This window comes from Schistocerca gregaria, chromosome 2 (genome assembly GCF_023897955.1).
Source record: "Schistocerca gregaria isolate iqSchGreg1 chromosome 2, iqSchGreg1.2, whole genome shotgun sequence".
Classification (NCBI taxonomy): domain Eukaryota; kingdom Metazoa; phylum Arthropoda; class Insecta; order Orthoptera; family Acrididae; genus Schistocerca; species Schistocerca gregaria.
This window is the reverse complement of record NC_064921.1, coordinates 556,557,053-556,572,110: the sequence shown is the minus strand read 5'-3', so window position 1 is coordinate 556,572,110 and position 15,058 is coordinate 556,557,053.

Genomic DNA, 15,058 nt, shown 5'->3' with positions numbered 1-15,058 from the left:
GACACGAGCGATTCAATAAGGATCGTGGGGTTTATACCACCACTGAAATTTAACGTGACCCGTATGTCTGTATAATATAGCCTATAGAGTACAGCCAAACCAAAGAAGAAAACGGAAACACATCAGTTTTGAAGAAAATTAGGGAATGATAATTATATGACAATAACCTGACACAAGAAAATGAGGGTTATAGAACTTAAGCGCTGGAAATATTAGAGGCTGTATCTGATAACACTATGTTACTCCAAGTTTTGGGCTGGAGTTTGGTTGTACAACAATTAATTCCTGCCTCAGTTCGTTAATATTGAATGCAAAAAACAAAATTGTCTTTGTTTCTGCCTTAGATTTGTCATAGTCATTGTAAACGATATAGGTTTTGTAATACTCCTTATACACTTTTGGAACTATTCAGGAGCTATGACAGAATTGTACACCAGGAGCCAAAGTATAATACCGCTCTCTGACTGTGTTTTTTGTAATTGTTGACTTATTTACTAACCGGAGAAGCCAATTTCCAAGTCTCAGGATTACATGGTTGTTGGCTTCTCTGACAGAGAGAGTTAGTATATTTGTTTCAGGCCCATAGTGCTTCCTTCCCTACAATTTTGAGATGTAGCGAGCATTACCTAAGGCAAGAGAAGGAGATACAAAGTACAACAAGGGACAATAAAGCAGAGATTTATAAGTCATGGTTTTATAACAGTGGTCATTACTACTAATGAAGCAGTCCCTTAGTAAGTATGTAAATGAGACCAGTTTATTTCATAGCTTTGCGACAGGAATGCAGCAAATATTACTACAATAATATTGGCAGGAACTCCCGTGTGGGGTAGCTGGTACCCCATCGGGCGCCTCCCCGGGTGGCGGATAGGGGAAAGCTTCCTAGATATAGGTGGTACTGGGGAAATGAAATACCCAGAGCGGACCAAAACCAATAAACCCAGTAGTGTCTGTTCAGCATCTGGCGGCCTGTGGCCAGCGTCTGTTCCTCTAGTTGAGGCGGCTGCAAAAAATCTTCTCGAACTCAAAAATCGAGTCGTATACCTGTGGTCTCAACAGAGATCACCACAAAAACTAAAGTTCAACTTGAACGCATGAAGGAAAAGACGACCACAGAGTCACTAGACTGGATTCACCTGATCATCGGATTCTGGGGGATCAGGGACACCATGCGGAGAAGATTCGGAGCTTCTCAAAAACTCCTCACACTCGCAAAACGAAACGTAAAAATTTTATTGGTACAATTAATGTGAACACCCTCACTACAACAGGCAAATTAAAGCAACGTACCAACGCAATGGGAAAATTTAACCTGAAAATCACTGCACTGCAAGAAACAAGATTCACAGATGAAGGATACTTTAACACAGAGAATTACAAGATCAACAAGGGCAAACCTGCCATAAAAGTAAGAGACAAACTACCACTTTTCGGAACAGGATTCGCCGTACACACCTCCGTACTCGACTCAGTTATTGACTTCACGTCTCCCAATGAAAGAGTCTCCCTGTTATCAGTAAAATCAGCTAATAAAGCGTACACTCTGACCAATGTGCACGCCCCCACAAATCACCTCAACAAAATCTACCCTGAAACACTGCACAATTTCTGGGAAACACTAAAAGAAACAACAAATAAAGTACCTAGGCACCATGTGAAAATCTTAGTAGGCGATTTTAACGCACAATTAGGGAAGGCAAAAAAAATTCAGAGATACTACTGGACCCCACACCAAACACAAACGTACCAACAAGAATGGTGAAAAACTAATCGACTTCTGCAGAAACTTTGGACTTAAAATAATGAGTACCCAGTTTCAAAAACCTGCACATAAATTAACCACATGGAGATCACCCAGTCTTAGACAGGGTGAATACCAAATAGACCATGTCGCAATTTCCAAAGAAAACATAAAAGAAGTTCAAAACATCAGAACCCACAAAGGTGTCTTTGAATCAGATCATCATCTTCTCCAAATAAAAACTAAATTCCAACCCAACAGAATGCTAAAAAGACCACCCAAAAGTACCAAACCAGATCCGCAATATCTGTAACTCAACAAAGAAAACATCATCATACAAATTAATCAGGAAAAATCAACAGACTGGAAGAAACTAACACAGAAAATTCAGGAAGCCCTCAAATTAGGACAACCCCCTCGTAACAGGAAACATCGCTGGTGGAATGTAACCTGTGACGAGGCAGTCGACAACCGAATAACTGCATGGAAAAAATTTAGCAGTCAAAAAACTGAAGAAAACTGGGAAAACTTCCTTAAAACCCAAAAACAGACCTCAAAAATAATTAGAAAAGAAAAACGGGGATATGACAACCACAGACTCTCTGAAATCCAGCAGGATTTCATCAAAAATAATACAAGAAATTTTTATAAGACCTTCAGAGAAAACTTACAGGGATACGAAGCGCCTAGCTTATGCTTCAAGAAACCCGATGGCTCTTTGGAAACCAACACAAAATAACTGCAAAATCTTAGCCCAATATTTCAGTTCCCTCCTCAACTGCGAACCACCCCAAGAAAAACTTGTCTTCTCGTCTCCAGTACTCACACACCCAGACTCACATGCCCCGGATCTTGAAGAAATTATGGAGATAGTCAAGCAGTTGAAAAATAACAAAGCACCAGGAGAAGATGGGATCATTGCTGAGTTCTGGAAACTAAACGATCCTATACTTATGCAGAAATTACACCATATAATGTCAGACATATGAATAACGGAGCAGATACCAGAGGACTGGAGATGCGCTCTAATTCACCCGCTACACAAAAATTACAACAATTACAGAGGAATTTCCCTGCTCCCAGTCGCTTACAAAATCCTTTCCAAAGCGCTTTTAAGCTGGATAGAATCCCAAGCAGAAACACTAATTGGTGAATACCAGGCCGGATTCAGAAAAGGACGCTCATGTGCGGTACAGATCGGGTGCTTACAGACAATAATACAAATGAGGAAATGCAGAAACACAGTAGTTACATTCATCGACTTCAGGAAAGAATATGATTCAGTGGACCATGGAACCCTATTTAAAATCATGGAAGAATTTGGGATCGACCGAAAGACACGAAAAATCACAGAACAGACACTTACAGGAACAACGGCCAAAGTGAAATTCATGGGCGAAGTATCAGAACCCTTCGAAATCAAATCTGTAGTCCGACAGGGGTACGAGCTATCCCCAACCCTTTTCAACACTGTTTTAGAAAAGACAATCAGGGAATGGGAACCTCACGTAAAGGGTATTCAAATTGGTATCTACATCTACATCTACATGACTACTCTGCAATTCACATTTAAGAGCTTCGCAGAGGGTTCATAGGACCACAATCATACTATCACTCTACTATTCCACTCCCGAACAGCGAGCGGGAAAAACGAACACCTAAACCTTTCTGTTCGAGCTCTGATTTCTCTTATTTTATTTTGATGATCATTCCTACCTATGTAGGTTGGGCTCAACAAAATATTTTCGCATTCGGAAGAGAAAGTTGGTGACTGAAATTTCGTAAAAAGGTCTCGCCGCGACGAAAAACGTCTATGCTGTAATGACTTCCATCCCAACTCGTGTATCATCTGTGCCACACTCTCTCCCCTATAACGCGATAATACAAAACGACCTGCCCTTCTTTGCACCCTCTCGATGTCCTCCGTCAATCCCACCTGGTAAGGATCCCACACCGCGCAGCAGTATTCTAACAGAGGACGAACGAGTGTAGTGTAAGCTGTCTCTTTAGTGGACTTGTTGCATCTTCTAAGTGTCCTGCCAATGAAACGCAACCTTTGGCTCGCCTTCCCGACAATATTATCTATGTGGTCCTTCCAACTGAAGTTGTTCGTAATTTTAACACCCAGGTACTTAGTTGAATTGACAGCCTTGAGAATTGTACTATTTATCGAGTAATCGAATTCCAACGGATTTCTTTTGGAACTCATGTGGATCATCTCACACTTTTCGTTATTTAGCGTCAACTGCCACCTGACACACCATACAGCAATCTTTTCTAAATCGCTTTGCAGCTGATACTGGTCTTCGGATGACCTTACTAGACGGTAAATTACAGCATCATCTGCGAACAGTCTAAGAGAACTGCTCAGATTGTCACCCAGGTCATTTATATAGATCAGGAACAGTAGAGGTCCCAGGACGCTTCCCTGGGGAACACCTGATATCACTTCAGTTTTACTCGATGATTTGCCGTCTATTACTACGAACTGCGACCTTCCTGACAGGAAATCACGAATCCAGTCGCACAACTGGTGATTCATAATGTTTGAATACAGTATATGCTCCAAAACCCTACTGCAAACCGACGTCAATGATATAGGTCTGTAGTTAAATGGATTACTCCTACTACCCTTCTTGAACACTGGTGCGACCTGCGCAATTTTCCAATCTGTAGGTACAGATCTATCGGTGAGCGAGCGGTTGTATATGAGTGCTAAGTAGGGAGCTATAGTATCAGCGTAATCTGAAAGGAACCTAATCGGTATACAATCTGGACCTGAAGATTTGCCCGTATCAAGCGATTTGAGTTGCTTCGCAACCCCTAAGGTATCTACTTCTAAGAAACTCATGCTAGCAGATGTTCGTGTTTCAAATTCTGGAATATTCCATTTGTCTTCCCTGGTGAAGGAATTTCGGAAAACTGCGTTCAATAACTCCGCTTTAGCGGCACAGTCGTCGATAACAGTACCATCGGCACTGCGCAGCGCAGGTATCAAGAAAGAGAACCGAATTAAAGTCAAGTGCCTTGCTTTCGCTGACGATATTGCTATTATCACCAATAACAGAACAGAAGCGATTCACGCAGTGGAAAAACTACATAAAATTTCACAAAAAACCGGACTACAGATATCTTATGAAAAAACCCAATATATGGAAAGGAAGCCAGAAAATAAGTCACCTTTAATAACAAAATATGGTAAAATTGCATAAGTCTACCATTTTAAATACCTCGGTGAAACTATACAGTCCTCAGGATTAAACCGAATTGCCAATGAACAAAGAATCACCAAGCTCCAGAAGGCCTACAAGCTAACATGGGCGCATTACAACAAGAAGTGCATTTCGACAGACGCAAAATTAAGGCACTATACAACAGTGATTCATCCAGAAGCTATCTATGCAGCTGAAACAATGGTGATTGATGGTCATTCAAAATTAAGGATATAGAAAAGCAGGAAAGAAAAATTCTCCGGAAGATTTACGGTCCAGTCAACAAAAATGGCATCTGGATGAAGAGGCCACAAAACGAACTCTAGATGAAATCAGAAAGCGCCGAGCCAAATTTTATGCACACATCTACAGGATGGAAGACTCCAGAACAGCAACTAAATTATTCAATATTATAACAAGGAGTAAATGTGGCACAGTATGGCTGAAAGAAGTCCAGAGGGATCTACTGCACATCAACATAAAAAATCTCGAAGATCGCACCGAGTGCCGGCATATAATCACAAGTGTGAAGTTTGGGGAAAGAACATCGCGTCAGCCTGGTAAAAAAAGGACAGAGGAACGGAAGAAGGAGGATTCTGAGAGGATGAAGAGGTTTTGGGAAGCAATGAAGAAAAACATCCGAAGATGAAATTATTAATTCAAGTTCAATCGCTCTCCTAAAGGGGAACAATCGTTAAAATAATAATTAGCAGGAACTGCCTTGTTTTACCATGTACACAATAGCTGTGCAAAGTATTCAAAGCACTACAAATTCTCTGAACGATCATAAACTCAATGCCCATCAAGTTGCAAGGACTAAGCTGATGAAGAATTTTTTCCAATAATTTTTAATTACAGTAAATGAATGAATATTTACGAAATACGTAGGTGAGTGGTTGAAACAAATTGCAGTTATATTTAAGTTACATAAGATTCGATCGCCAACTAATTTGCAATGATACTCGTAAATATAAATGGCATGTGCGTTGTTTGAATGTTAAGGAAATGAAAGCCTTCTTCACAAATACTATAAAAACGTATTTACAACGAGTTTCAACGTTTAATCATTTCAGAAACAGCTTGCAACATGAAAAATTTCGTCAGTTGAGTCACAGGGTACATCTATATAGCTTAGCCATTTTCATTCAGTCTTAGCAGATTTTTTAAATAAAGCAATATCTTTAGGATCAATATCATATTTCTCACTGGACAAGACTTGCGAAAGTTCTTCATTGGCTATACGATTTGGTTTATTTCGTATCTTAATCGATAGGAATAATAAAATAATAACAATCATAACAATGCATTTCGCAGATATTTCCTCGGCATACCAAGTGTTTGTAGATCATCAGATATAGTCTCACACAACGTTATTTATTCATTTTTTGGTTTTTTAGCTGTTTATTTATTTGCATATTTCTTGGATTCTCGATAACTCGTTATATTGTGGTGCCACTGAATAAGTTTACAAATGAGACGCTTTCTCTAGTGAAACAACTGCCACACGCTGCCTGTTCAGACACCAATCTACAACGAAGTTGCATAAATATACCTTTATAAATTCTTTTTCGTGTCATTTGTCTGCAGTACCTACGGTATCACGTTTGAGATCGAATCCTACGATCATTTCCAACATATATGGTTATTAGAACGAGTTTTGTGAATTAATAAGCCGTTTTGTAATCGAAAATCTGTAATTTGCAGTTTCCGTAGGCAGCCATTGACTGAAAGCGAGTTTCTCAGTTCTTCCAAGCATTCACTATAAGCAGATTCTGCACAATCTCGTGAAAAGAAGACGAAGTAAATATTCTAGGATTCGAATCGAGAACAGCTGCTAACATGAGTAACGTAGAAGTAAATATCCTCGGAGTAGTGAAGCAACTTAAATCAATAAAGCAAGTCTTCTGGTCCAGACTGTATGCCAATTAGGTTCTCTTCGAAGCATGCTGATGCATTAGCTCTATACTTAACAATCATATACAACCGTTCGCTCGACGAAAGATCCGTACCCAAAAACTGGAAAGTTGCACAGGTCACACCAATATTCAAGAAAGGTAGTAGGAGTAATCCACTAAATTACATATCGTTAACGCTGATATGCAGCAGGATTTTAGAACATATATTCTGTTCGAACGTTAAGAATTACCTCGAAGAAAACGGTCTATTGAGACACAGTCAACAAGGGTTTAGAAAACATCGTTCCTGTGAAACACAACTAGCTCTTTATTCACATGAATTGTTGAGTGCTTTCGACAAGGGATTTCAGGTCGAATATGTATTTCTAGATTCCCGGAAGGCTTTTGACACTGTACCACACAAGCGGCTGGTTGTGAAATTGCATGCTTATGGAATATCGTCTCAGTTATGTGACTGGATTTGTGATTTCCTGTCAGAGAGGTCACACTTCGTAGCAATTGACGGAAAGTCATCGAGTAAAAAAGAAGTGATTCCTAGCGTTCCCCAAGATAGTGTTATAGGCCCTTTGCTGTTCCTTATCTACATAAACGATTTTGGAGACAATCTGAGCAACCGTCATCGGTTGTTTGCAGTTGACGCTGTCGTTTATCGTCTAATAAACTCACCAGAAGATCAAAACAAACTGCAAAACGATTTAGAAAAGATATCAGAATGATGCGAAAAGTGGCAGATGACCCTAAATAACGAAAAGTGTGAGGTCATCCACCTGAGTGCTAAAATGAAATCGTTAAACTTCGGTTACACGATAAATCAGTCCAATCTAAAAGCCGTAAATTCAACTAAATACCTAGGTATTACAATTACGAACAACTTAAAATGGAAGTAATACACAGAAAATGTTGTGGTGAAGGCTAACCAAAGACTGCGTTTTATTGGCGGGACACTTAAAGAATGTAATACACCCACTAAGGAGACTGCCTACACTAAGCTTGTCCGTCCTCATTTAGAATACTGCTGCACGGTGTGGGATCCTTACCAGATAGGACTGACGGACTACATCGAAAAAGTTCAAAGAAAGGCAGCACGTTTTGCATTATCGCGAAATATGGGAGAGAGAAATGACACAGGATTTGGGCTGGAAATCATTAAAAGAAAGCCGTTTTTCGTTGCGATGGAATCTTCTTACGAAATTCCAATCACCATCTTCCTCCTCCGAATGCGAAAATATTTTGTTGACACCGACCTACATAGGGAGGAACGATCACCACGATATAATAAGGGAGATCAGTGCTCGCAGGGAAAGATATAGGTGTTAATTCTTTCCGCGTGGTATTGGAATAATAGAGAATTGTGAAGGTGTTCAATGAACCCGTTGCTAGGCACTTGCATGTCATTTGCAGAGTATCCATGTAGATGTAGATGTAGATCTGCTTTGTTACTCTTCTTGGTGGCAACGCCACTTCAGCGAGAAGAGGTTGGAGAATTGCTACTACGGACGCAGAAACGTATGTTCTTGTAAGTAGTCTTGTTCCGGTATGTAAAAGTACCGCTCATTACACGCATTCACGGGAAGCCTTTGCGAGAGTGAGGGAAGTCCTGACGGGCGGAACGCGGGCACGAGTTATTGAGGACGTGGACTCGACAGCCAGTGTCCAGTGGGCGGGGTTTCCCGCACAGACGCCCCGTCCACAGCGTCCGGGTGTGGGGCGCGGCAGGGCAAGTGTCGCCGATGGCGCCTCCAACGCACAGCCGGACTTCCCAGGTGGCGGCGGCCCGTCACCTGTCATCAGGTGCTACCCGGCTCTCATATGTTACTGCCGCATATCCGCGTATAAAGTGGCAAGGATTTATCGCGTGAATCCAAAAAGTTTCGAGACTGTATTAATAAATAATAGAGAAAAGATTGTGGTTTTAATGTATTTACATAGTCTCTTCCCACTGGAGTACATCGCACAGGACGTCCTACAACCGCATCCTTCTTTGGTATGCTCAACTCGCATGCCGCATTGGCAAAGTGTTGATCCTTCATGAGAATTTCTGCATTCTGTCGTTTTGCGGTACGTTCGTATTGGTATCTCCAAGTCTCGTGATCCCTGATGATTTTTTCCCAGGAGACATTTGTCAGCTTTCTGCATTTCAGTGAAGTTGCCGGAGGCGTACACGAGCTGTTTTTGGTTGATAGTGATGACTGAGAAACTCTGCACATACTTTTCTGTTCTTGAAAACTTGATTTAGATATGTTGCTTCATTACAGTTTGTGAAACAACAACTCGACCTCTAGGACCGCCCATCCCTAGTTAACACTGTCTGCTGTCCGCCCCCGGTAGCTGAGTGGTCAACGCGTCAGACTATCAATCCAAAGGGCCCCCATTCGATTCGCGGCTGGGACGGAGACGCCGAAGTGGCGACAAATCCAAAGACGTGCACCAGGCGAACGGTCTACCCGACGGGAGGATCTACCACACGACATTTCATTTTCACTGTCTGCTAACAAACGACTGACTGGTTGAATGCAGATCTGTTGCTTACAGTATTTAGTACAACCTACCACCCTAGTTACTGCACTAACGCTGCTTACACCAGGAATAAAAATTGTCTCCAAACGTTTCGTGCGAACGATGTATATTCCGCAAACTAACTTCATTCAGGAACTCTGCTTGGGAAGAATGATTGTCAATAAACTTGCATTTTAGCTCTAATTTCTCTGCTTCTCTTGTCGTGGACACACATGGAAGACGAAGAGCGAAGTGCTTGGTTTGGAAAGGGACCCTTGCTTTTGCATAGAAGCAGCAATCACGGGAATAAAAGAAAGTCTCAGAAGTGATAAAAAATTCACGTTGAAAGGATATTGATGATAAAATTAGCTGATGACATAGCTGTCATCTGTGAAAGTGATGAAGAATTGCTCGACCTGTTAAAAAGATTTAACCGTCTAATGAGCACAAACTATGGATTGAAAGTAAACCGAGAAAAGACGTAGGCAATGAAGAACATATGAAATGAAATCGGCGATAAACTTAACACTTAAAAAATCTGTTACACTCGAAGCAAAAAGCCACATGTGGAAGAAGTGAGGAGGACTTGGGGAACAGACTAGCACAGACAAAGAAGTCATTCCCGACCAGAAGAAGTCTATTATTGTTAAACGTTGGCTTAATTTAAGGAAGAATTATCTGACGATGATCGGAAATTAGATGAGGAGCATAGGGTAAACACTGACAATACATGGGCTAGAATGACAGTATATGGGATAAGACAAGATTATAAGTAACTTACAGGGGCTCCTGATGGCAAGAATTGAAGAGGAAGAAAGATATTGGAATATAAGAACTCGTCACCAAGGACATGGAGTGCAATCCTACTTTTAGTGCTTGACACGGAGGGAAACTTGTGACAGGTTGCAACAAATTAATGAGAATGTTGAATAAAATGTAAGGCATTGTCTGACTGTTCTTGGAAGTTACGCTCGTGAAATTTCAATATGAAAACTCATCAGTGATGCAAATGCCTTAACAAGAAAAGATGATGCCGCTGCTATCAAACCTGGGCTATGCAACAATGGACGAAAGTCGTTCAGTCAAATGGTTTTAATTTCACACTGTTTTCAACTTCTGCCTGAGTTTACGTCGCAATAGTGACACATAGAGACCGTTCGGTCCTAATTTGGTCAGCTGTACAGTTGTATTCCACGGGCCCATGGTCACTTTGCAAGGTCGCGTTACTGCCAAGGCGTATGTGATCATTTTGGATGATGATATGCTTCCCGCGGTACAATATTTGGTTCCCAATGGTGATGCTGCGTTCGAAGAAGACAGGGCTCCTGTTCACACAGCTCGCATCGCACAGTCTGTCTTTGTGAGCAAGATGAGGAATTGTTTCACCATAGTCGCCAGTACTCAATATTATTGAGCCTCTGTGATGCGATGGGCTTTGAAGAGAAGAGTGTGTGGTCGCTATCCGCCTCCATCGAAGTTGCCTAAGTCTGGCACTGTTTTGCAGTAAGAATGGTACAAGCTTCCCTTGAAAACCATACGAGTCCTGTATTTATCCATTCCGAGACGACTGTTTTGATTGCCATCGTGTTTCCTACACCATTTTAGATATAGTAATGTGTTGCGTTTTTGGGGTCCCTCATTTTTATCCATCCCCTGCATACCGTCAAGCTTTTTCTCCTTTTTCTTATTAAACTATGAGAAAACATTGTGTGTTTAAGTATCCGTACGAATCTAACAAGAAATTTTTCAGATGATCTTGTGATTCTTAGTTTTCACCACGTTACTTTAACTAGTACAATATTTGTGGAGTCCTTCTTTGTACAAAATATGTTTGTCACTTCATAAAAAAATTGTTGAAATGGCTCTGAGCACTATGGGACTAAACTTCTGAGGTCATCAGTCCCCTAGAACTTATAACTACTTAATCCTAACTAACCTAAGGACATCACACACCTCCATGCCCGAGGCAGGATTCAAACCTGCGACCGTAGCAGTCGCATAGAACCGCTTGGCGACAGCGGGCGGCCGTCCCGTCTTTCATACGTCGCTCACTGTCGACGGAAAACGGTCAAGATGTTTCTCATTGCAAGCAAAACTGTTTTTAAAGCGGTATTTTACATACCAGTTCGACAGAGCCGTCTCAGGTGTGTCAAGAGCCAATATTCACTTTATCTGCATGTGTTAACAAGAACAGGAAAAGACTAACGAGTATTCCAGCTGCGACTGAACAGCACTGCTGTATAGAGGCAGCAGTCAGCACAGGCCTAGATGGTGTTGTCGCAGAAGGAATACTGGTTATTCTTCGTGTTTTAATATCTCGGTTAATACATATCGATGAATGAAGTATCACACTAGACTCCCTCGAGACCGATCTATCGAATGGAAAAGCAAAATTACATTGAAAATCATTTTATCCGTAGCAAACCGACGCTTTTCTTCGATACTTAGTGGCACATGGAAGACGTGATGAATAATATTTGTTTGAAGTGACTGCAGATAAACATTACAAAAACGTATAGCAAATATCTATCGAAACATCGGAGAAAATGCTCCTCGCGACTCTGAGTAGGAACACCCTGTATGCTCGAGTGTTGGAAGTGCGAGAGGAGCTGCAATAGCCATAAACGGTTTGTGGCAATCAAGAAACAAGCGTGAAACTTGCATTGCTGTGTTATTGTTAAAGAGTAAATTTCTAGATTCTGGAAACGACTATGAAACTTAAAATTGTTGCAATTCACGTAGCTCTAATAACCACAAACATACATAAACTACAACGTATTATGGCTTCCAAGAAGAATAAGATCAATAGCCGTACGAAATTCAGTAATTAATACTTATATCAAGCCTATTGCACGTCGAGAGATTTTAAACCTTCCTCAGCACTTTTATAAGTTATGCTAAACTCAGTCTGCTCGACTGAATGATCTGCACTCCATATGCGTAATTTCTCCTCTACAGATGTATTTCTGTACTGCTTTCACCATAACCACAAATTAGTTGTGAATTAATTACTAATTCCACAGCATATATTTCACTCTTGTGACAAAGAATTTTCACGCATGTCACGTTTCGCATAACAATCCACCATTTCAAACTTACTGGCTTAAGAATTAACATCATTCTGTAGCATTCAGTTACAAATACATCTAGTTTGTAATTTGCTAGTCCTAGGACTGGTTACATTTAATTAGTGTGCGGTTTTTCTCTGAAATGAACAGTGGTCTGTAGCCTGCGTCAGGAGCGTAGTGAATGACGCTAGCCGCCAGATGTGGATGGCGTCTTTATTACTGTGCGACGCAACTGGTAACAGCCAACATTATTCGTATTTAATGGCTCTTCTGCAAGGACGAAGATCACAAAGTTGATTTACGGACCGTGTACTGGAAACGTGGGTAGAATGTAGGCACGACTACTGCTGCTCATAAAATATTTGATATTATGTTACAGTTTTAACGTTTGTGAGGCTGTCTGTCAAGGTATATGGCATATACAGGTATGAAAACTAGGTTGCCATGGTCTGGAGTGTCGGCCATATTAAGCATGTGATTCACATATACCCGACAATTATGAGCGGCTTTGTGAATAGCAAACGCCTCTGAAACAAGTAATTAACATTAAGAAACTTGGAAACTATTTTGTTGTGGAATACAAAATTAGATTATGTTCTAGAAAACTTATAGCTGCCACAAACAGTTAATAAGGAGACCACCGAGGCGCCAAGAAATGAATCTTCTTCTGTACTATCTAACGGTGTGCAGATATTCGTCATGTGGTCGAATACGGCAAATTGCGATTTTTTTTAATTGTACTGAATTGTGCTAAGTAAGAACTCATAACTGAGCGTTTACTAGAAGACTTGATGTGAATAGAATTTTGTTACCGACAACACTGTGATCAGCGTTATCATTTTGGTCTAAATAAATTCAAGGCAGCTTGCATGGTTTCACTGGTGTGGAACCTTAATACATAGACTTCTTTCAAGAAGTATATGAAGATGGTATCTGTTGTTTCGGACATGTCCGAATGTGTGGACAGTAGGTTGGAAATGTGGGTCTCACGGGGAGCGTGCCAGAGATAAGTTCCTGCAGTCGCATTATCCTTTGTGTCCTCGATGGCGCGCTGCACGGTGGCTCAGCGTGTTCGGTCAGAGGGCTGCGTGCACTCTGTAATTAAAAAAAAGAGTCAAGGAATCAACGATCAACTTCAACTGATGTCTTCTAACGTCCGCCCACACCAAACGCCACGAACAATATTGAACAAAATGGGAAAAAAAAGGCTCAGTCGGATAGAGCGTTTGCCATGCAAGCAGGAGATCCCAATTTCGAGTCCCGGTCGGGGCACACATTTTCAACTGTCCCCGTTGATATTTATCGACGCCTGTACGCAGCTAATGGTCTGGATTCCATTCTTTCAATAAGTGTGACCTCTATGCTTCTTCCTGTGTAAGAATCGTGGAACCGATAGAATATGGTACCTGTGGCCGTTTGTGAGCTTAAACCAGCAGCAGTTTGGTTATCGCCATCTACGACTAGCCTTTTCCGTGAAGTTATGGATTTACAATTACCATCGAGTGAGGTTAATGCATATTTATAAATATTTCACTTCCTGATTTATTATAGTTCAACTTCGTTAAAATCTGATTAGGGTGAGCAATTACTTGGCATATGTGAATACTTAGCTGAGTTTGGTTACATTAATGATGTTATTCTACGCAATCTAGCTTTTAATAATTAGTCATTTCGCCATAAGTAAGCCTCCACCAATAACAGTTTACAGTGTGGTTTGTGAATGAAAAGTTATTGGAAATTAGGCTAAGTGATCGTGTGTGGCGCAAGCTCATTCACCTATGATCCTATACCTGTATTATTTCAATTACATGAGTTGCAGATATCACTGTCAGGATACTATTGCAACACCGTAGGACCACTCCTTCGCAGTCAGTGAGCCACGGAAAATCACAGTGACATTGTTCCATTGACCTCTTGGCAAGATAACGGAGAATTAATTTTGGTGCAAGGCGTAATATTTTTATGCGGTGGATTGAGTCAATGAAAATATGAGATTGGCGAAATTTTGTTTATGTAAATGCGATAACATTCCAGTATTCATTTCGATCATTATACAGGACGACAGAGAACTATAACCACTTATATATGCAGTTAAGTGCAACGTAAATATCGTCGACTATTACTAGGCGTACATCTACAGCTTGGATTTCAGTTCAAGTACTGATCTTCCAACTACAGTAGTATGGTAAAGTTAAAGCATAATTGTTAAAATAGAAAAGGAAAGAAATTTAGTAAATGATTGTCAGCATTTCCCAACAAACCGGAAGTGAGTGTTCTGTACAGGAGAAACATATAAACGAGTATACATATATCTCTAATAAAAGACTGAGCGAGGTTGCGCAGTGGTTAGCACACTCGACTAGCATTCGGGAGGACGACGGTTCAGATCCTTGTCCGGCCATCCTGATTTAGTTTTTCCGTGATTTCCCTATGGAAAATGCTGGGATGGTTCCTTTGTAAGAGCAAGCCCGTTTACCTTCTCTACCTTTCACTAATCCGAGCTACATACTCCGTCTATAATGACCTCGTTGACGATTGGATGTCACACAAATCTCCTCCTCCTACCCTCAGTTTATCAGACCCATCATTTCCAACAAGGGAATACTCTTTTGGTGCTATTTCCTG